The 25,336-nt window shown below is 37.3% G+C and overlaps 1 pseudogene; it reads right to left on the reverse strand.

The window, feature by feature from the left end:
* LOC136142065 (serine/threonine-protein kinase MRCK beta-like) overlaps positions 1-24,998 on the reverse strand; it is a 36,655-nt pseudogene extending 11,657 nt beyond the window's left edge.
* Between the last annotated feature and the right edge of the window lie 338 nt (positions 24,999-25,336).

A 25,336-nucleotide genomic window follows, 5' to 3' on the forward strand; every position in this document is an offset into this window, starting at 1 on the left:
AGCCATTATGGAAACCAGTATGAATGTTCCTTAAAAAGCTAAAAGTAGAGTTACCATATGATCCAGCAATCCCACTCCTGGGCATATATCCAGAAAAGATGAAAACTCTAATTCAAAAAGATATATGCACCCCAATGTTCATAGCAGCACTGTTTACAATAGCCAAGATATGGAAGCAACCTAAGTATCTATCAACAGATGAATGGGTAAAGAAAATGTGGCATATACGTGTGTGTGTGTGTGTGTGTGTGTGTGTGTGTGTCTGTCTGTCTGTGTGTCTGTGTCTGTGTCTGTAGTGGAATATTACTCAGCCATAAAAAAGAATGAAATATTGCCATTTGCAGCAATATGGATGAACCTAGAGGTTATCATAAAGAGAGAAATAATTCAGAGGAAGACAAATATGATATCACTTACATGTGGAATCTAAAAAATAAATACAAATGAACTTGTTTACAAATCATAAACAGACTCACAGACATAGGAAACAATCTTATGGTTACCAAAGGGGAATGGGGAGGGGGATATATAAATAAGGAGTTCGGGATCAACAGATACATACTACTATATCTAAAATAGATAAGCAAAAGGATTTACTGTATAGCACAGGGAACTATATTCAATATCTTGTAATAACCTATAATGGAAAAGAATCTGAAAAAAAAGTATATATGTATAACTGAATCACTGTTGTACACCTAAAACTAACACAGTATTGGAAATCAACTATATTTCAATGCTTAAAATATTAGAAGACAGAAAGTAAACAAAGCCATACCTGGTTCTTATGTGCCATTCTACGATATGTGGATTAAAAATACATTTTTAAAATATGTAAAGTGAGTTAAGTACATCTAAGGAACACTACCCCATAGCTATAAGCAACTTTTGAGTTATTCAGAGCTGGCTTAAGGATTAAGAAGAGCAATACTCTGGGATGTTTTCATCTTTTGGAAACTCCATTCATTCATAGTGCAAACCCAGAATGTATTGAATATTTATATTTGCTTTTAAACATATCCTGGCTTCTAGGTTTGTTCATTCTGCATTTCAAATTCCTCCAGATGTGTTACTTGGTTTTGTTGATCCATTATTAGTAAAAAAGAGACAGCTTTGTTCAGATACATCAGGTAGGGCCTATTGGGGTCTTCCTCCATTGACCACTGAGATTAGCTATAAACCTAATGTCTATGTGTTTTGTCTATGGCTTTTGATTATAATCTTGGTTTAGGAATAATGTAGGGATATATTTATGCTAAAATCCCCAATTCTAAACTCCCAGAAATAATTTCACATTGGCAAAGAAATTTCCAATCACTTCCAAATTTATACTTAGTGGAAACCATACTAATTTTAATTTTCTACTACAGAGGAGTATGAATTAAGGACATCTTGGTTTACTGTCCGTCCGTTGAATTTTTTTTGCTTATTTTTAAAAGTTTTTTTCCTTGAAACAACATAGAGAAAATGACTCAAAACATTTTAACAAATCATATTGTCAAATAAACCCTCCCGTATCCACAACTCTTGTCAGGAAATAGAACATTACTGGCACCCCATATCTCTACTGTATATCGCTTCCCCATCAAACATGCTTTAAATTCTATAGTCATTGATTATCTATAATTATTTTTTCTATAATTTGGGGCATTTCACATTAGAGAGGTAATGTATTAGTCAGGATTTGATGGATACGTGTCATATATTTGTCCAAGCTCACAGAATGTATAACACCAAGTAAATAAGATAAACTATGGACTTTGGGTGATTGTGGTGTATCATCATAGGTCTATCAATTATAACAAATGTATCCTTTGGTAAGAGATTTTGATAATAGGGGAGGGTATACATGTTTGGAGGCAGGGGATATATGGGAAACCTCTGTATCATCCTCTTAATTTTGCTGTGAAGCTAAAACTGCTCTAAAAAAATTGTCAATAAAAACAAAGTTCATTGGCATTTTGTGCAGAAATAGAAAAAAAATCCTAAAATTTATATGAAATCTCAAAGGATCCCAAATAGCCAAAAGAATCTTGAGAAAGAACAAAGCTGGAGGCCTCCTACTTCCTGATTCCAAAACATATTGTACAAAGCTACAGTAATCAAACCAGTATAATACTGGCATATAGATAGATAAATAGACCAAAGGAACAGAAGAGACAGCTCAGAAAGCAACCCTTATATCAAGCGAACTTTGAAAATGCTGCCATTGACTAAACAATTGGGAAAGGATAGTCTTTTCAACAAATGGTGTTGGGAAAACTGGGTAAACATGCAAAAAAAAATGAAGGGCTTTTATCTTACACTGTATAAAAAAATGAACTCTAAATCAACTGAAGACCGTAAAAATTGAATGTAAGAATTGAAACTATAAAACTCCTTGAAGAAAAATAGGAGAAAACCTTCATGACATTGGAGTGTGCAATGGTTTCTGAGATATTACTCCAAAAAGTACAGACAACAAAAGCAAAAATAGACAAACGGGACTACATCAAAATTCATAATTTTTGCACAGCAAATGAAGTAATCAACAGAGTGAAAAGTCAGCCTAAAAAATGGGAGAAAGTATTCACAGACCATCTACCAGATAAGGTGTTAATATCCAGAATATATTTTCAAAACTTCTGCAAATCAACAACAGAAAACCAAATAATCTGATTTAAAAATTGCCAAAAAATTTTAATAGATGTTTCTCCAAAAAGGATAAACAAATGGCCAAAAAAATATGAAAAAATGTTGAACATCACTAATCACTAGGGAAATGCAAATCAAAACCACAATGAGATATCACCTTACACCCATCAGTATTGCCACTGGTTTAAAAAAAGAAGTTTCATTGAGGACGTGGAGAAATTGGAATTGTGCACTGTTGGAGGGATTGTAAAATGGTGTAGCCACTATGGAAAAGAGTATGGAGTTTCCTCAAAAAATAAAACTACCCTATGATCCCACTTCTCGGTATATATCCAAAAGGATTAAAAACAGAATTCTGAAGGGATATTTGTACACCCATATTCATGCAGCATTATCCATAACAGATAAGATGTGGAAGCAACCCAAAAGTGCATTGATGGATGAATGTATAAAGAAAATGTGGTATATAAATACAATAGAATGTTATTCAGCCTGAAAAAAATAATTCCTGGCATATGCTACATGATGGACGAAACTTGCAAACATTATACTAAGTAAAAAAAAATCAATCACAGAAAGACAAATAATGCATGATTGCACTTCTTTAAGATATCTAAAATAAACTCATTGAAACAAAGTAGAATGCTGATTGCTAGGGTATGGGGGAAAGGGAAACAGTTGTTCAATGGGTATAGAGTTTGGGTCATGCAAGATGAAAAAGTTCTAGAGATCTGTTGTACAATACTGTGCACAGAGTTAACAATACTATATTGTATGCTTGAAAATTGTTGAGGGTAAATCAGTGTTATGTGTTTCCTTTCACAATTAAAAAAAAGTTGATTAGTGTAGAAGACATGAGCTGCACCTCCCAGTGCCTCTTCAAGGTAGGACATGTTGTCCAACTATGTGGAGTGTTGTCAGCTGACTGCCTCTATTTTTCACCTCCTACAAAGTCTGTCTCAGCCACCTAGCCTGAAGTTACGTCCTACTCATGCAGCCTCCTGTGAGGCTGAAGGTTACACTTTGGGGGGTCCTTGCTGATGACTACAAACAATCTTTTCTGGTATTTCAAATTTTTCTTAAATGAGGGTGTCACGCTCTCTTAATCTGTCTGTCCATCCTTCCATGCATCCTTCCATCCATCCATCCATATATCTAATTCCATATTGCATTCAAAATTTCCAAGTAACTTTTATGTGCTGTGTGCTGGTCTCTGCCTTCAAGGAATTTCTAACCAGATGGAAATGATAAGATTTTGAAGAACAAAGTGACTATGAAGGGAGAAAATGCAGAAGTCAGAGCAGTAAATAAACTCTACCAGATTGATGCTGTGAAGAGGTACAGGATCTACAGGAGTGGGAGTTAGAATGAATAAAAATGCGATGGATGGAAAAAAAGAGTCTTTTTAAAATTTATTTATTTATTTTTGGCTGTGTTGGGTCTTCGTTTCTGTGCGTGGGCTTTCTCTAGTTGCGGCGAGTGGGAGCCACTCTTCGTCGCCGTGCACGGGCCTCTCACTGTCGTGGCCTCTCATTGTGGAGCACAAGCTCCAGACACGCAGGCTCAGTAGCTGTGGCGCACGGGCCTAGCCGCTCCATGCTATGTGGGATCTTCCCAGACCAGGGCTCGAACCCGTGTCCCCTGCACTGGCAGGCAGACTCAACCACTGTGCCACCAGGGAAGCCCGAGTCATTTTTGATAGAATAAATAATAGGATTGATGGCAATGTAGGACATCTAAAATCCTTTGAAAGAACTAAAAAAGCATCATATATGCATGTGAGTAGGGCCCTATGCATTCATAGACCAATCTCTGTAGCTGGCTTTAAACATCTGAAAAATTTAGTATTTAAAAAAAAGACCTTCAAGTCTTGATAACACAAGTCACGTTCTGTTTCTAATCAGTACATGGTTTCAAAAATGGTAGGACTTTTTTCTTGTTTGTTTGTTGTGATTAATGAGTATTTCTTATATATTTTTTGTTAATAACATACCATATATCTTACTAAATGCCTAAATAAAACCCTTGTAGTGAGTAGTAAAACTTCAGACCTTATCTTTCAGTTGTTTGAAATGGGTGTACAAATTGATTTTTTTTTTTTTTTTTTTGCGGTACGCGGGTCTCTCACTGTTGTGGCCTCTCCCGTTGCGCAGCACAGGCTCTGGATGCGCAGGCCCATGGCTTATGGGCCCAGCCACTCCGCGGCATGTGGGATCTTCCCGGACCAGGGCACGAACCCGTGTCCCCTGCATCAGCAGGCGGACTCTCAACCACTGCGCCACCAGGGAAGCTCTGATTTGGTTTTATATTCTTTTTGATGCCTCTCTTTCTCCCACCTGTACTCTCTGTTATTCTCTTGATAACTGTTAACTTCAGTGTTTAAGTGATTATTTTCCAATTTCTCAGTTCAGCAGTAAATCTTAGCTCCATGATTTTAATAACCTATTCCCTGTAGCCATGAGAGTCAACTGGATTTTGTAACCATTGATCACTCGGGTGTTTGTAAACTTTCACATCTGACCTTTTTCAGTGACTTGCTAGACTTAGTGCTTTCTTATAAATATCAGAAAGGTCTACCAAAAAAAAGCATCAATCGCCGGAAGTTAAACTCATTTCACCCCTGTTGAAATGCAAAATGTAGTTAAGAATTCTAATTTTGGGCTTGAAGGTACAGTGATCTTCCATGCACTTTAAATGATCCTTATCTCAGTCTTACATAAACTAATGGGATCCTCCTGTGCTCTATCCTAGCCTTCATTCCAACTGAAGAGCAGTGGTTTCATAGTTTTCAAGTACTGCAGACTCTTTTAACCTCAAACCATTTACCAGATCCTCTACATGAGAAAACATATGACCAAAAGTTACTTTAAATTCAGCAACTCTTTAAAGTAAAAATTTCATTTTATTAACTATTAGAGCATACATTGACATCTGTAAGATCATGTTTAAAAACACATGTTAGGGGAACTTCCCTGGTGGCGCAGTGGTTAAAAATCTGCCTGCCAAGGCAAGGGACACGGGTTTGAGCCCTGGTCGGGGAAGATCCCACATGCCGCGGAGCAACTAAACCCGTGCACCACAACTACTGAGCCTGTGCTCTAGAGCCCGTGAGCCACAACTACTGAGCCCATGTGCCACAGCTACTGAAGCCTGCATGCCTAGAGCCTGTGCTCCACAACAAGAGAAGCCACTGCAATGAGAAGCCTGTGCACTGCAACGAAGTGTAGCCTCCACTCGCCACGACTAGAGAAAAGTCCGTGTGCAGCAACGAAGACCCAACACAGCCAAAAATAAATAAATAAATTTATTAAAAAAAAAAAGTTTTAAGCAAATTGTTTGTCAGACTGTTTGATGTTCATAAGGCAATACAGAACCAAAACTGTTTGCTGTGTTTCCACTGCCCCTCAGGTATCCACAGCCCAGGGATCAGGAACTGTTTTCAAAGATGATGGAAATTTGCTGATAATTTTACCATTGCAAGTCTATAATTGACATTGAGCAGAGATATTTTGGATACATGTCACTGACCTCTTATTGGAAAGCAACAAAACAATGCAATACAAACATAGTTTGTCTGTTTTCCTATCATTGGCCTTACATCCAATGGGAATAGTCTGGAAAAGATCATTTATCTTTTAAAAATTAAGTGAGATAAGGCTGCCTTATGCTATACTTGGCACATCGTAGTTCCCAGTTAATTTTATTTTTTAATCTCCCTTCTAAGCCACTTCTATATGGTCAGGAGTCCCTGGGTAATCCCACCATCTGCAATTGTAGTCCCTCTGAAACTGATGCCAGACCATCTTCTGGCTTCTCAAGCTGCCCAAGCTGCTGGAGTCATTTGTTACAGCCTAACTGATCTCATTCCCTTGCTTAGGCATCAGCATTTAACCTTCAAGCTACAAATTTATAATCAATACATCTTTAGCATTGCTCTAATCAGTGAGAACACACACATGGTGGGATTTCAGAGACAATTGACTGAATGGTTGGGAAATGTATTTTAATAGGGGTTTCTATCAGGGGGAGCTCTATTATGACACAGAAGTCAGTGATGACTTGCTTTAATAACTTGTAAGGCCTGCTCTGACCTTAGCCTGTGCTACTGTTTGTTCCTAAAAGCTTCTTCAACAGAATAGCTTGATTCCAGGTATTTCAGGTGTAACTATGACTTCTTTTTGTTATGTTCATTAAAAAAAAAAATCCAAAAATCTTCTAAGAGATAAAAGGGGGATATTCTATAAATATTACCTAGCCTGTGTTTTAGCTAGATCATACCTGCCTTAAAATAAAATGCATTATACATATGAAGGAATAGTTCAATGAAAATGAGCTTACTGTGTTCATACGAGTTTATGTCAGCACAGAGGGAGCCTTAGTTTTAGGTTACCAGCAGGATACTGATATTGATTCACATAATATATTTACTGGCTTTTGCCTGTGCTCAGAATTCTTTGGGATTAACCATTAAAGATGTAAGGTTGCAAACAGAAGAAAAGCTATTGGATCATACAGTTTACAAATAATTTTCAGAGTCAGCTTTATTAGGTGTCATAAGTCTGATCATGTTACCAGAGCAGTCTACCGTAGATCACATTTCTACTCTTTGGGCATGAAGGCAGTACTATTTAGTACTGTCTGAAAGTATTCTATATAGCTTTCCAAATACTTAAAGTTTAGATTTTGCCTTTGTATCTCTCTGTAATGATAGTTATTTACAGACAAAGAAAAAATTTGTAAATTTAGAGTGTACACATACACCTACATAAAATACATACACACACATATGGGGTTTCGCCCAAACATAAATATGTTTAGGGATTGGCAATTTCTCCTTTTTGTCACATTTCATTCCTAGAAACCACATTTTGAACTTTGTTAACAATAGATTATAGTATTTTTCTCCAGGAACACTTTCTTGAAAAGAAAATATATATTGGTAGATATTAATCAAAGGTAATGTTTTAAAATACTTAAAATAGGCTCTAAGATACCCAGGTTTCTCAAATGTTTTATAGAAATTGCAGTTTATGCTTATTTTACCAGATTATTGGGTATCCAGCAACTGAGATGATTCATGTGAAAATAGCATATAAATTTAAGTTATTGCTAAATGGATATATATTTCTATACTTGATGAATATCTACAGATCTCTTATGTGATCTAAAAAAACAATTCTCTGCCCTTATTTTGCTGTGATACAAATCAATGGAAGACTTTCACATATGCAACATACTTCAGTGGATTTAGGAAGTTTTAGATTAAACCAAAAATCTATATTGAGGCACTAAATTAGTTAATGTATATTAGCTAGAATTAGTAATTTTCATAAATAACAGTGACTTTATGGCCTGCAGGTAACATATATTCTGAGTTATTGCAGTACCTAGAAGAGTAGCTATAACTCTACTCTGTTTTTTCCTCCCACTAAAGAAGGGATATTGAAAGATAAATAAGTGAGAGTCACATTATCATCAGGAATATTTGAGCCTGCTTTGATTCTTGAAAATAAATGAAAGGAATTAAAACTCTGGGACTTCATTCCTCATTAACAAAATGAATTGTGATAGAGACATTCTAATGTTTTACATCATGGATGAATTCTATCATTATAAATATACATTACTGCACCCAAATTAAAATTTACTTGTCTCATCAATTGACCTAACTTAAATATACTATCTATAGTAAGCATTACATATTTAAATAAACATTAATTAACACTTCTGTGTGAAAGTAATTTTGCATGTGCATATTTGCTGCTAGTTATTAAAGTGAGAAATATCTTAAATGTGAGTAGTACAGTCTGCTTTAGAAAGCTTCCTGAACAAAATTTGTTTTCTGTAATAACTTTCTCTGAAGCAAAGACAGTCATTCAAAATCATTCCATTAATTTTACATTTTTACTTAAATAGTAGATGGATAGTAATAAGCATTTGTTTTGGATGGTGATGTTGGTGGTAGTAAATTTCATAATATAAAGCATTTTCAAAGGGTTGACCCAGAATTTTTTCTTTTCCTTCTCCTATTTATGAGTTTATTTAGCCCTATAGAAAAACTTGTGGTGTATCAGTGAAGCAGTGTTAGCAGTGAACTCTCCATTAACCATTCATTGCCACTGCTGGTTTTGTCACCCTTAATATTTGGTTGAGTTGCCTTGTGGAGAAAGTTTAGACACACAATCATATTAAGACTAGAGGTTTGCTCCTAGAAACCACATCCCGGAGCCTTGCCCCTTCCTCTTGCTCTGACCCTATTTTTATGAATTAAAGCCGTGTTCAGTTGAACTTCTTTTTGAACACAAGATCTGTCTTTCATTAATTCGTATAGGAACAGAACTGTAGTTAAGAGCAGAAAGATATAAAGAATATCACAATGTTATGATACATATTTTCAGTAGGCCATCACAGTACTTTATATGCTATTGGAAAGCAATAAAATACTGCAGTTACTAAGCCCTTTATCACAAATATTTACTATAAAGCTTCAAAATTTCAACCCTAATCCTAACATAATTTGGAAAGACAAGGATAAGGGTCATTATCTTCACTAATGATGGGGAAAGACAGATACAAAATTTGAGTGTTATTGTTACCCAGTTAATGACTGAATGATAAATGGTGAGACTTTACATACCTTCTCTAACGTGTTACATATACTCGTCATGTCATTCAACTTCAAAATCATGGTGCTTAAAATCATCATTTGCATTGTATCGGTTATTCTCTACTGTAAGTTAAAATTTTTTGAGTGATTGATGTTTGTTTTTACCTTTAAATGATGGTTTTGTTTGTTTACTTTCCCCTCATAGGAAAGATAGTGACTTCTTTCCTACAATCTGGCAATGAGGAGAAATGGAAAATAGAATTAAGACAGTATTGTGTGCCTGGGCCTGGGGAGAGGGATGTGGTATTTATGTGTGCATCAAGTCTGTGTGTGTGTGCAGTATGTTGGGGAGACAAATGTATTAGATGAATCACATTAAATTGCCGTTTACACAGTTGGCAATTTCATATGGTTCAACCCAGTATTTAAATATTCATTTGATGCAAACAGCCTTAGCACTGATGTAATAAGTACCACTGCAGCTTCAGGGATAGTTCATAATTGTAGTATCCAGAAGTATCATTTTTTAATAAGAGGAAATAGAAGCCGAAAATAATATCATGAGGGTATTAAAATACAAGTGAATGAGAGTTGCACTATTATCAGGAAACTTCTGAGTCTGCTTCAATTCAATAAAAATAAATACATACTTCAAAAACTCTGATACTTTATTACTGACTAAAAAAATGAATTGTGGTACCATCAAGATTTTGAGATGTATTTGAATATTGCAACAATCAAAAACTATTAATACTTAGGATTAAACTGATAAACTGATTGAAAGAAAATATTAGTATCTCTATATATTAGTTTTGGTTAACAATTACACAGACATTAGAACAATATATTAAATAACTGAAATCTTTACAAATAAAATTGAAGTAAATACATTTTCACTTTCATAGTAGTATTTTTAAATGATTAACTAATTTATATAGCTCTTAAATTTCATTCAGAAACTGTGCTAATAAAGTATTCTAATCTGAAACAGATCTGAATTATTCTTTAATGACTTCCTTTATTTATATAAAAGAAACAACAAAACACTCTAAGGCATGGGAATTATAAAGGCAGTGTCTCATAATCCTAATTTTCTGTGTTTAATAGGAGATTGAAGGCATCCATGCTCTGAAAATGTAATCATTAGACGTATATATTTTTAGAATCATGATATTAGAACAATCATCCCAACTGTAAATCAATGACATCTATTGAGTACTGATTTATACTGTGATTTTTGTCATAGAATCTTTAGCAGAAGTAGCCACATGATTTTGTTGGATAACTAACTTAAATCCTATAAAATGGGAACTGACAAAAGATTAATACAAAATGTTTTTAGAAATGAAGTTATATAAAAAGGGTGCATATTAAAAATATTAACATAAGAATAATTGATTTGTAGTGAACAAGATGAGTTATCTTCATAATTCTTAGTTTCATGTGGTTCTGAAAGACTGCTATTCTTAATCCCTTGGAGGAGTGTAAAGGAGGTGATTTCCTATAGTTCTCCACCAGAGGACTATGTGCATGGCCTGGAGTAGGTAGAAAAAGGCAATAATTTCTGACTGTTACTTGAAAGCAGATATACTGATTCTGTAAATTTGTATTTATAGGACATAGAGCCAGTTTACACACTCACTTCTTCATACTGCTATAAAAAGCACCTGTTTTCTTTTCCGTCTTCTGATGCTGCTGTCCTGCGCTGCACTTTTCAGTTTGGGGATCTGGCTCAGTAGTGTTTAGCCCTGAGAACCACTGACCTAGCTGCTTGGAGGAGCCCTTCCAAAGGGTTTTATACAACCCAAACACAGAGTGTATACTTTATATGCAGACTATTAAGGGAAAGGCTGATAAGGAAATGAATGTTCACACAGTCTCAAAGTTTCACGTAGAGGTTAATTATTAACTACTGAGGGAGAAAGCTAGCTTTAACATGAAGACATCTGGTGGACACCACCATAACCAGATGACCAAACTTAGCATCCCAAATAACTTGGCACTCTGACCTGCTGTGCTTCTGGGACACACTGAGAACTATACCACAGTACATATACAGTTTTCTTGCAGAAAAGTTTAAACTCCTCTAGTCATGAAGGGACAACCAGAGATTTCAGATAACTGGCCTCAACTCTTAAAAAATGTCAGTGCCATGAAGGACCCAAACAAGTTTGGGGGACTGTCCTGGATTAAAGGAGCCTAAATCCAATGGGTAATCCTGACATTATTGGGACTCTTGAACATGGACTGTAATTTAGATAATGTTGTTATGTAATTGTTAAATGTGTTGGTTGTAATGATGGAATTGCTGTTATATAGGAGACTTTTTTTTCTTAGAAGATGCATGCTGAATATTTAGGGGTGTATGTGCCTGTGTATGTGTGCACATGTGCACATGCACACATGAAAATACCTTAAGAAAATAAATCACAAATGAAAGAAGACAAGAGAGAGTAAGGGAGAAAGTAGATATGGCAAAATGTCAACTGGTGAACTAATGGAGGATTATATGTGTTTCCTGTTCTAGTCTTCAACTCTTATGGAAATTTGGAATATTTTAAAGTACAAGGTTGGGGTAGGAAGAAGAAATCATTAATAAGTATTGGATGGGTCTGAACATGAAAAGCATAAAAACTAAATAGTGCATTCTGGATATGTCTTCCTATGGATTTTGGTATTTATCATTTGATTTATTACACTGAACTATCAAGAGTTTGTACGTGAGAATCATATGTGAATCAGCATTAGACAGAAATTGGCCAGAATATCTTCTCATAGTTGCATTTTATAGCATTTCTTAGTACTTCAAGAACTAGAGTACCTTTTTTTCTTCGAACTTTCTATCTTTGTAAGAATTTATCATGTGCTCCATAGAAGTATTTGGTCAAGTCAGTTTTGTAAGTATTGGTTATTCTTTCCTCTGGGGAGCATTTAAATCAAATGTGTTTTCTTCCTGGGAACCAGGAGAATATTTATAGCTTCCAAAAAATGCTACTGTTTAAACTACTTTTTACTATGAGCATATACAGTTGCATATTTTTAGAACAGCTAGAAATTATTAAAATGCATGTTAGTTAATGATAAAGTTGAGAAAATAAGTTAGTGCAAAAAGGTTATAAGTGTTGACATTCATCATTGTCTATATGGTTTTATTCAGACCTCCTAAATTTAAGCATCTGTGCAGCCACAGGTCTGGAAACTAACCATTTTCATGCAGTGACTAAGAACATAGCTTTGTTTCAGGCAGGTTGAACTTGAACCTAGCCCCACAATTTTCTACTTGTGGGACTTTAAACAATTAATGACCTTTCAGGGCCTTGTTATCATAAAAAAAGTCCGAGGAAGATATTACCATCTGCTCTCTGAGACTGTTAAGAGGATTTATAGAAATGAGATAGTGCACATTATGTATTCAAAACAGTATCTGACACAAATAGTACAAGTGCATTACCACCACTTTTATCTACATCCACGCCAGATCATCCTCCTTGTTGTCATCAGGAATGTCCATCCTGATTTATGCCGAGTAGAAACACTCTAAATCATTTATGCCAGAAGTGTGTTATTTAAATCCCAGAATGGAGTTGAAAACCATGGTGTCATGTGCCTTTTCATTTTACTGTCACTCTAATATTGAGTATTTTTGGAATAAATTCCTTACCACTAATTGTTCCTTTCTGTACAGATTGGCATGGGAAATCCATAAATGTTACCATTGTTTCCTGATAAGGTACCATAAATTATCCTATATTCCAGGAAATATTTTTACTAAAATAAAATATTTAAGTTTTTAAATTTAACAATATTTATTATAATTTATAATGATATATTATTATGGCATAATATGTAAAATAAATATAAATTTATTTTTATTTAATATAAATTAAATTATAAGTCATTTAAAATTAAAATATAATATTAAAACATACAGTATTAGTATTACCATCTGCATGTCACTTTTCTAACATATTTTTAATAATGATACCGATGTATAAAGTGCCCATGTAGCCATGCAGTATAACTTGTTAAATTTCTGTATCATGTGCTTCATGGAAAAATGTGGTCAAGTCAATTATGTATGTGTTGGTTATGAAACTGAGCAGGAGCCTGTGGAGCTCCTGGGCACGGAAGCCTTTCCGTGTCCCCCATTTCCAGCCAGCCTCCATGACCTTCCCTGAATTCCAAAAGGCAGATTCGAGCAATTGCTAATCAGGGAAGGGAGGGAGGCAGAGACAGGGAGGAGACCACCTGAGGCCAGATTAAAGGCGTGCAGGTTCTGCACACACCCTGATCCTTACCAGCAGCCCCGCCCTTGAACCATTACTATTAAACTCCTCACCAAATCCCTCCAGGTTGGGACACACAGTTTTTCAGGGCACAAGCCCTCTGTGCCACCCTTTGCCTGGCAGAGCAATAAAACTATTCTTTTTTACTTCACCCAAAACTCTGTCTCCAAGATTCAATTTGGCACCAGTGCACAGAGGCTGAGTTTTTGGCATCAGTTATTCTTACTCTGAGGAGCATCTGAAATCAAATGCTATCTTAATTAATAAACCGATTTTGTGAAATTTTATTCTCACAATAAAATTTTCAACTTTTTTCGTTTAGTCCTTTACCATTTTACATCCATTCAATAGTGCTTCTTCCATTCATTCATTTGACAATTGTCATGGGTAGCTGCTTGTGAATTGTTCCTAAGTGTTGGAGGATTCATGGGTATGTGGTTTGTTAAGGAAATGATCCCAGGGGAAAAAAGAAGTAATGGAGTAGGGGAAACAGGACAGAGAATCAGTCACCCTAAATAAAAGTGACATTTCAGTCAAAGCTCAAGCCTCACCCTCATACTTGGGGTTCTCAAGAACTGAAATTGCACCACTGAGTTTTTGGACTATTTGAGGCAATGGAGCTGGACTTTTAAACTCCCGTACTACATGGGCATTGGCTTGGACTTGCTACAGGGCACATAAACTTTCAGGCATTTCAGGCTTTGAACAGCTACAGTAGCCCAAGGGAAGTTCTCTGAAGAAGGTTAGAGGTACCCACTTAGGACTGTCGACAAAAAATTAATCAGTCAATCTAAGAAAGAAATGAAAATTTTATTCAAGCCATATTAGGATTATAACCCAAGAGCAGCCTCTCAGAAAGCTCCGAGAACTGTTCCACCATTTAAAGGTCAAAGCACATTTATATAAGTGTTTGAGACAGAGGGCTGTACATTAAATGACTTACTATTGACAGTTTACACAATCTAGGGAGTGGTGGGTCATGCGTCATCATGGCCCCTTTCAAGATTCAGAAGGAATGTTGTTTGTTTATGGTTGAGCAGGTATTCCTGCTGATGGGGGAGGTTTGGTCGATGCAGATAGTGCACAGTAGAGGGGAAAGAGGAGGCCAAAGAGCAGAGAAAATTTTTTATGTTTAAATTTTATTTCTTCTTCTGTGATATAAAATAAAATATAAATTTTATTTTATAGGGCTAAGCTTGTGGAAGCTGGAGGATAGGAGCATATCACAGGTGATCTGGGCTGAATATTGATAGCATTTACTAGAGTGTTCTTTTTTTTCCTGAAATTGGTAAAACAAAATTTTTTGATTCCATGATAGCAATGATGATGATGCCATGAATAAAATATTTTATTTGATCTAGATAATTATGGTTAAAAACATGCTCCGGTAGTAGAATGTTTAATCATTATGTTTAGCATAAATATACAGTAAGCAAAAGTAGTAATTCCTGATGTCAAGGAACTTTAAGCTTTATTTGTAAAGAGAACAATACATGAAATAATTACATATATTTGTTAGTTTCCTATTGCTACCATACCAAATAAGCATAAACTCAATGGTTTAAAACAATGCCCACTTACCATCTCACAGTTCTATATGTCAAAAGTCCAATAGAGCATGGCTGTGTTCTCTGCTCAGGTCCCACAAGCTGAAATCAAGGGATTAACTAAAACTACAATGCTTATCTGAGGCTTGGGTAGGTCCTTTACTAAACACAGTGGCTGTTGCTAGAATTTGTTTTCTTGTGTTTGTAGGACTGAGGCCCCATTTTCTTGCTGGCTCTCAGGTAGAGGTGGCTCTCCTCTCTTAAAGGTCTCATACTCACAAGTTATCCCACAACATGGTACTTTATTTCTTCTTCCTTTAAGCCAGCAGGAGCACATCTCTCTCTGACTTCTGCACATCCAGAGAAAGTCTTCTGCTTAGCTTCTCACCTGATTGAGTTGGGCCCACCCAGATAATCTCCATATCTTAAGATAAACTGACTTGAGACTTTAATTACTTCTGTAAAATCTTCACCAGGAGGACATAAATTAGTGTTTGACTGAACAACCAGCGGACTGGAATCTTGGGGGACCATCTTTAGAATTCTCCCTGTCACGGTATACAAATGCAAATTAACACAACAAGGAAGTTTGATGTATGTGCTTAGGATGCAGAGAATAGAATGAATGGTTTGGCTAAAGGGTTTTAAAAAAAATTGAGTTTGTGGATTTTGCACAAAATTTTGAAGAATTTTAAATGTTAAAGATAAATGGATAGGGACTTCCCTGGTGGCGCAGTGGATAAGAATCCGCCTCCCAATGTAGGGGACACAGGTTCGATCCCTGGTCCGGGAAGATCCCACATACTGCGGGGAAACTAGGACCGTGCGCCACAACTACCGAGCCTGCGCTCTAGAGCCTGCATGCCACAACTACTGAGCCCACACACCTAGAGCCCGTGCTCCGCAACGAGAAGCCCCCGCTTGACTAGAGAAAGCCCGTGCACAGCAACGAAGGCCCAACGCAGCCAAAAATAAATAAAATTAAATCTTTAAAAAAATATAAAATAGAGTACATCCTTTAAAAAAAAAAAGATAAATGGATAATGCACTTTGTAAGGAAGAAATAGCATATGTAGGACCATGAAAGAAATAAGAATTTAGTTATATGAAGCAGATGTATAGGTTGAATATCCCTGAGAACTTATATTTGAGCTAAGATTTTTTTTTTTGGTTCTGTGATGGGTGACTTTACGTAATGGTAGGAAGTTGGTGAGATTAATTTAGTTTTAAAATTGATAAAGTAAGTTTACATCACTTTCCTTCTGCAGAATGTGTACTGACTTCCTCTTTTCTTTCCCACATATGCCAATCATATGTGCATGTACATGCAAATGTGAATACTTGCATACATCTGTACACACATACACATTCACTAACTGTCACACAAAAGAAGTTTCTTAGTCCGTTGATTACACATCTATCACAAGGCATCCAGTTGGAAAGTCATTCAGTGAAATAGTTCAATAAATAGATTGTTTATCTGCTCAGTTACAAAATTAGTAAACCAGTGGATGGCATAATCCACAACTGAAAAAAGATTGTTCTTATATAAGGAAAAAGAGGAATGATAGGAATCAAAGGAAAGTTCTAGAGGAGCAATGTAAACAGAATTTGAAATTTTTCATCATGGCAGCAACAACATTGTAAATATTTGAAAATTGAATGATGTTTCTGAAGGGTATCAGAATATGCCACCACAAAATATGCCTCTTTGGCATAAGGATTATTTTGAGCTGATTGTTTTGAGAAATTGTAGACACAGGAGAAGCTCTGAAAACAGAGTAGAATTTACTCTTTTGTAAGGGGAATCTACATTTATAAAGGAAATTTGCATTAAAAGGGGGGAATTACTGGAAAGAGTTATTATCAGAGAAAAATTTTTCACCTGAGAGACTTACCCGCAGGGCAGGGCAACCTTTGTTTACCACACATTTTCTCCTTTCACGTTTGCATGAATTGCCTCTCCCCAACCCCCAACAACATATTTCTTTTGTCTTTAGCTGAAGATGGAATTTAAGGTGGTGACTTGGGCAATTTGAGGTACTCTTTTCCTGGGTATCTCCTATGTATGCAGGAGGTATACATGTTAATAAACTGTTTGTTTTTCTCTTGTTAATCCATCTTTATTACAGGGAATCTTAGCCAAGAATTCAGAAGGGTAGGGGGAAAATTATTCAGCAAATAATTCATTCAGCAAATAATTTTTTATCATCCAATGAGTATGAGGACTGGAATAAAATCTGGCTTAAAATTAAGGACAAGATAATGGCAGGGGAAGCAACCATCAGTTAATTGGAGGAGGGCAATGAAATTACTAAAATGTCAGTGAATTGTTTCAATCTGGCTAATGTATTTTATGTCTTAATGTAAATTAGTTTATAGACCAATTACTGTAAAATTCAGTGGACTGATTGGAAGATATTGGAGGACAATGGTGAATCAATAATTGTTTTCGAGTCCAGGTCCCCGTGCCAGACACACAGTGAGGTCAAATAGACCTAAATGTTGATGCCAAAAGCTCAGCTTCTCTGTACACCAGTGCCAAATCAAATCTCAGAGACAGAGTTCTGAGTGAAGTAAAAAGGATAGCTTTATTACTTTGCCAAGCAAAGGGGGACACAGTGGGCTCCTGCCTCGAAAAACTATGTGTCCCAACTTGGAGAGGATAGTCAGAAGTTTTATAGTAATGGTTCAAAGAGGGGTGTAATCAGTTCCTGGACATTCTTCTGATGGGTTGGTGGTGAGGTAAGTAGGAGTCAACATCATCAACCTTCTGGTTCCAACTGGTCTGGTGTCTGTGTGCTTCTGGGCAGCACGTTAATTTCTTACCCCTGGAGGGGGTTTCATCATCTGCAAAACAGCTCAAAGATATTGTTGTGTGTATCCTTTGATGGGGAACCAGAATCTTGCCCCAAGGCTGCACTATTGTTTCTCTTGACTGTTTGTTTCTCCCTTGTCTTGTATCCCCTCCCTTCCCTAATTAATATCTGCTTGAACCTGCCTGTTGGAACTCGGGGAAGGTCATGGAGACTGAATGAAGCCTATTTCCTGCAAAGGAATGGGGAATACAGGAAGGCTTTGTGCCCAGGAGACCCACAGGGCCCTGCTCAGTATCAATATCTGAGTTTGGAGCAGGAAAAGGTTTATTGCATGGGCCAAGTAAGGAGAATGGGCAGCTTGTTCTCAAAAGACCCAAATTCCCTGATGGTTTTCAGGGAAGAGTTTTTAAAGTCAACATTTAGAGTTGTTACCAAATGCAAGTTTGTGTGCCTGATGCACAGTGAAGCCAAACAAACCAAAACCTCAGAGTTTGGAGCAGAGAAAGGTTCATTGCAGGGCCATGCAAGGAGAACGGGTGGCTCATGTCCCCCGCAAGCCCCAAACACCCCCAAGGGTTTCAGCAAAGCGTTTTTTTTGTTTTTTTGCAGTACGCGGGCCTGTCACTGTCGTGGCCTCTCCCACTGCGGAGCACAGGCTCCGGACGCGCAGGCTCAGCGGCCATGGCTCACGGGCCTAGCCGTTCTGCGGCATGTGGGATCTTCCCGGACCGGAGCACAAACCCATGTCCCCTGCATTGGCAGGTGGACTCTCAACCACTGCGCCACCAGGGAAGCCCTCAGCAAAGCATTTTTAAAGGCAAGATGAGAGAGGGGCATCCCAGGGTATGTGATCAGTTCATGGACAATTCTCTGATTGGTTGATGGTGAGGTAACAGGACTGTGTCACAAGGGTTAACATTATCAATCCTTAGGTATCAGAAGGTCTGGGGGCTATGTGCTCATGATCATCAAGTAGTTAATTTCTTCGATTTGATGGTGATTTTTAGCATCTGAAAAACTCAGGAAATATGCAGAAGATGCTATCATCTGGGTACTTCAGAGAGGAACTTACAGCAGAAGATATGGGGAGAGGTCTGTCCAGGGAAGGCCTTATAGGGTCCTGCTGTTACAGGGTGACTGCTGCAGGGTGTTATGACTTTCGTCTGATTGGTTGATGGTGAGGTAACAGGGTGGGTTCCAGGAATCTCAATCTTCTGGTTCTGGGGTCTCAGCATGTAGTTAACATTCTCCACCTGGGTGGGGGCCTTAGTTCCTGCAGAACTCAAAGATATACATCAGATTGTTATGTATATCCTTTGAGAAGGAACTAAGACTGTTTTTATCACTGAACTATTGTTTCTCGATTGCTTTTCCTTTGTTTCTGCATTCCCTCACTTCCCTAATTAGTAACTGCTTGAATCTGCTGTTTGGAACTCAGGGAAAGTCTAGGAGACTAAAGTCTTTTTCTACAAACAACAAATGGGGTCACGGAAAGGCTTTTGTACCCAGAAGAGCCTCACAGGGTCCTACTGTTAGATGTGCTCGGCCCCGGGCGTCCCCGGGCGTCCCGACCAGCAGGACAAATCCTTGTGAGTCCGAGGAGGAACCTGTAGGGGTTGAAAAGAGAAGAAGGGGCAGGAGACGCGAAAGAATGGAAGCAAGACAAAATCCTGATCAAGCCTCAAACTTTTATTGCTGCAGTAGCTGTATTTATACAGTACAGAGAAAGGGGGGCGGGATCCAGAATAAGGGAAGTATTTGGCAAATTATCATTGGTGCTGCGTGCGCGGGCTTTCGTTTTAGGCGCGGGCTTTTATCTCATTAAGCAGGAAGAGAAGCAGGATGTCGGCCATCTTCTAATGGCGAAAACTTCTTGGCTCCCAACATCTCCTCCCTTTTTATTTCTTTTAAGGAGGTGGGCATTAACCGAGTGAGGGAGTAGTGACCTGAATCCTCCCGTGGACAATGTATGTGTGTCCACCATTGCTGGCTCTTGGTATCTTTTGGGGAGGAGAGGCAGAGCCAAGAATAATCTTAGATACTGAAGCCAAAAACAATGTTTAGATACCAACCTCTTTCATAATTCAGGTATACTCACAGGGAATAACAGAGATTACCTTATGTATAAAGGTTTTCCCTTGTGCATGCTTTGCTGTCACACTCAACTCGGTACCCATACCCTCCCATCAAAGAGGGGGGTAGGCATGTCTCTGTCTCATGCCGCTCCAGTGGAGGGGCAGCCAGAATCATCTTTTGGTTCTGCTTCAGGTTAAATTTTGAGGCAAGTGTGGAGGGGGTTCAGCCTGGCTGACAACCAGCAAAGATGACAGGATCAGGGTCACAACGGATAGTCCTTGTTGTCTTTGTCGTCTTTTCAATGCCAAGAGGATGTCCATCTTTTTCTGAAAAGGAAAAGAAATACAATCTCAGGGAAAAGGGCCCTGGATAATTTTCATTATTTCATAGAATTTATAGGTTTAATAAGACGCTCGGGCAGCCAACGTCTGGGTGAGGGGAACTTGTCCAGATTTTTGAGGAACAAACCGAATCGCCCCTTGGTTCGGTTCCAAGGAAGGGGCCAGGGGCTGGCCCCGTGAAAAGTTTCCCTGTTTTTTTTTTGGGGAGTAGTTGGCCATTTATGTCCGTTTTTGAATAACATTCCGAAGACCAATGTTTGCCTCTTTTACAGCGAGGACAAACGGTGATGGGAGGAGCTCGGGATTGATGTTGGGGTTGTTGTGGGTTAGCCTTTGATGACTGTCCTTGTCTATATAGTGGACAATCCCGGGCAAAGTGTCCAGGTTGTTTGCAATTATAGCAAGTTTTTTGTTGTTTGTCTAGGGCGGATGTGTCTTTAATAAAATCTTTTAGGGCGGCTCCTATTGCAAGACCAACAAAATGGGAGGGACCAATTCCGGAACACAATTTAATATAATCAGCAAGGCTACCACCACGATGAGCCCGAAGGGCAGCCTGGCAGGCCGGATTAGCATTTTCATAAGCTAAATGTTTAACAAAGGCGTTATCAGTTTCACTGTCGCCCACCAGACGTTCGGTGGTGTCCGTGAGGCGGCTAATAAACTCACAATAAGGCTCTTCTGGTCCCTGGCGAATTTTCGCCAAGGAAGTTGTGGCCGAACCCTTAGGCGGAAGGCAGCGCCAGGCCTTAAGGCCAGCATTTTGTATTTGAGCCAACAGACCAGGGGGAAAAGCAGCCTGAGCCTCATTGGAATCATAGGGGCTGCTTTAAGAATTGTTTCTCCGGTCTCAACAACCTTTTGGATATCGGGGTCAAAAAAAAATGACCCATAAGAATCTCTCTAATTAAATTCCAATATGAAAATGCAGTCACAGATACTTTAGAAGGCCCAAAAGTCTTATAATAATAATTTAAACAATCTCCTACACGATTCCAACATTTTTTATCTATCGTCCCTTCTTGTGGGAACCATGGGCAAACATCAGACAAAAATATAAAAAAATCACGCAAATCTTTTTTTCTAGCCTTAATCTTTCGCATCTTGAGGGAATCCTCGATCCCCTGAAGAAAGAGTTCGTGGGAACTCAATTCCTGTCCCATTTTTAAGCTCCACTTACCTTACTCTCTACCGGTCACAACTGCCGAAGGGCGGCTAGTCCTCCGGGGACCTAATCGAGCCGCACTTTCGAGTTCACTCTCGCGGCGGCTCAGTGGGTGCCTGGCCAGGCGTTCGTAAGCGTGCTACCTCCGTTAGGATCCGTTCCTCGAGCCCCACGTTGGGCGCCAATTGTGCTCGGCCCCGGGCGTCCCCGGGAGTCCCGACCAGCAGGACAAATCCTTGTGAGTCCGAGGAGGAACCTGTAGGGGTTGAAAAGAGAAGAAGGGGCAGGAGACGCGAAAGAATGGAGGTAAGACAAAATCCTGATCAAGCCTCAAACTTTTATTGCTGCAGTAGCTGTATTTATACAGTACAGAGAAAGGGGGGCGGGATCCAGAATAAGGGAAGTATTTGGCAAATTATCATTGGTGCTGCGTGCGCGGGCTTTCGTTTTAGGCGCGGGCTTTTATCTCATTAAGCAGGAAGAGAAGCAGGATGTCGGCCATCTTCTAATGGCGAAAACTTCTTGGCTCCCAACAGTTAGAAGTCAATAAAGCCGTAGAATAGAATTAGAATTGGGTTGTTAAAAGAGGAGGCCCTAGAAAAGAAATGACTGATTTTATCTGTTGTGATAAGTCTCTGTTTCCGTGATCCATCATATTAATTACATTTTTCTAACCAAATCATTTTATTTCATGAAGTATAAAGTTCTCATACATTATAGCTTCCTTAAGAAATCTGAAGTAAAGATAAAGCAAGGGCAAATAAATTTAGTTGACTAAAAACAAAAAAAATAGCTGTCAAACATAAAAAAGCAAATAGACACTGTGTGATGCAATTGCATCCAGAGGTTATGACAGCAAAGGTCAGGAATAACACGTTTTGAATATCAGGGCTAATTCTGTAATAAGTAATGTTGACAAGCACTCAATATCCTGAAGATTATTAAAATACCAAGATTGAGTTTAAATGAGTAGCTTTCAATGATTAGACTGTCCCCATATCCATCCCAATGATCATTAAGAAAGAAAAATGTTTTTATAAAGTACCTGAGTTAACTGGTCATGTTTATCAGCTGATGGATGACTTGGAATATTTAAATCATCAAGGTCTTTGGAAACTGGAAGTATGCAAAAAAAATCAATTAGGTTAACCAAAAGATGCCGATATTTTATGATTTATTTTGTAATTATAAATACAAAATATAATCCATTCCTTGTATAATTTAAAAGTTCATATAGATGTTTTGCACTTGGATGGTATTTATCATATATCTCAACATGGCTAATGTTTGTTATGTCTATGGCTTCCCTTTATTACAAGCCCCATTGCATGTCCCCATTCTCAGCTCTGAATAACTTTCCCTGTACATCCATGACACATTTGGTGGGATTCAGTCTGTTAGGTTCACGTAAGCGATCTATTCTCAGAAAACAGCTCTGCAAAGAATATGAGTAAGTTTTGTTTCCATAAATTACTTGTCAGGGACCATGGACCTTTAGGACTTCCTACAGATAGTCAAATCAACAGTTTGTTAATTAATGCCAAGGCTTTTGTGATACATTCGCGTGTGTGTCTGTAAATGTATTTATATTGTAGTTATGTGTCTACTGTATGGCAAGCAGGCTAATAAGAGTGCCAGTCGGAACCTCTACTCCAGCACTTAGTAACTTAAGAGCTATGTGATACCAGGCAATTTTTTAAATGTTTCTGTGCTTCAGTTTTCTTTTAAACATGTGGATGCAAATATGCTTATAATGAGGGTTAAATATGCAAATGTACATAAAGTGCATATTCTTAATGTTCAGTATGCAGTAAATGTTAAATAATAGATATTAATGTGTATATATAACATGTTGTCATGTGTATATATGCATATACGTATGTGTAATAAACACAAATGTACATATAAAAGGACCAGAAAGAAATTAACCAATGTTAGTACAACTATGTTTATCTGATGGGAGTTTTCATTCTTTTTTATACTTTGCTGCAAATTTCAAATTTTCAACAGTGTGCATGTATCACATTTATAATCAGAGAAAAATGATCAATATTTATTCACTTGGAAAAGAATGGTCTGACACATCAGAGAGCTGGTGTGGTTATCAAGAATAATTTCTTCATAACGAGATCTTTTAAATACTGGAATAGACTACTAGGTTTATGGAGTTTTGCTTTTTGGAAACCTTAACACTCTTCTCCTTTTTAATCCTAATTGAAGGAGGAAGAGTACATCTCAGGTTTTCAAAGCCTTGACAGCATGACAAATAGTTCTGTGGTTACAAACAAGTTAACTTCTATTACAAAAGGTATGTTTGGGGACTTCCCTGGCGGTCCAGTGGTTAAGACTCCCCTCTTCCACTGCAGGGGTCATGGGTTTGATCCCTGGTCGGGGAACCAAGATCCAGCATGCCACATGGTGTGGCCAAAAAAAAAAAAAGTTATGTTTTATCAATCAACACATAAGGAAGCAGAACTACTAAAGTACCTGGGAAATTGATGTTCTTTTTTGCAAGGAGTTTTCTTCAGAATTGATTGATAATAAGGAAGCAGGTGAACATTTTTTTCCCCTCATATTTAACTCAGAATGGATATACTTCCAACCATGAATATTCAGATTTGATCATATATATACCCTTTAGCAGGGAGCATTTACTGAAGAAAACAACCACAGTTTAAAGACACAAACCAAGAAGATCATTTCAATTGGATCCTGGGTATTTCAAATATAATTTAAATAAGCTTGACCCAATCCAATAATTTCTGCATTTGATCTACTATAAGTAATAAAGATTACAGTTTAGGAATAAATAGAGCCTAATATATAAAGACCAAAGAGACAACTAGGAAAAGTACTTTTTTTTCCCCATTCTGTCGTTTTGAACTGGTAAAAATAATTGGATGCAAAAAATTCTAAAAGTTACAACTGGTTAAAGATCATAAGTGCTTATGAAATTTGTCAACTCTTCTGGTACTGACACTGCTTGTATTATTTAAGAAGAGTATTTGTCATGTTTAACATCCATTGGTACATCATTTGGGATTTATTGATCCTGGAAGGAATATATATTTTGCTCATATTTATGTAAATATGACTATTCTAGGGGATTCTTATGCATACTTTATTTTTTAATTTATTTGATTTTTATTAGTTTAATTGTATACATTTTGCATTTTTATGAATTTGCTCTTTTGTTGCAACTTATGAAATATTTAAGACACAAATACATATACAGAATAATTTAATAAGCACCTGTGTAACCAACACTAAAATTAAGAAATAAAACATTGCCAATATTATTTAAGCACCCACTGTACCTCTCCCCAGTAATACCCTGTCCCCTGGCCACCTTGTCAAAGGAAAGTATTTTCTTGGATTTTGTGTTAAATATTCCCATTGTATTTTTATACTTTTACTATATGTGAAAATGTCCATAAATTATACATAGTATTTGAACGTTTCTATACTCTATTTTTCTGGCGTTTGACTTCTCCATTGATATTATGTTACAGCCATCATCCATGTTGACTATGGGTGCTCCAATTAATTAATTTTCTCTGTATTTAATATCCCATTATATAATTGTAGCACATTCTCCATATAAAGGATACTTACTTTGTTTCCAAGTTTTTTAGTATCACAAAGAGTGCTGCTAGGAACATTCTGATACATTCTCTATGTGCACATATGCCATAATTGGTATACATACCACAAAGTGAATTTAATATGTCATAGGAATTTGCATATTCAAATGAACATGTTATTGGCAAATGTTTGTATCAGTTTACTCACCATCAACAATATCCTTTACCAATACCTATTATCATCAGACTTGCCATTGGGGTTTCTTCTTTGGTAACT

This window comes from Phocoena phocoena, chromosome X (genome assembly GCF_963924675.1).
Source record: "Phocoena phocoena chromosome X, mPhoPho1.1, whole genome shotgun sequence".
In the NCBI taxonomy this organism is placed as follows: domain Eukaryota; kingdom Metazoa; phylum Chordata; class Mammalia; order Artiodactyla; family Phocoenidae; genus Phocoena; species Phocoena phocoena.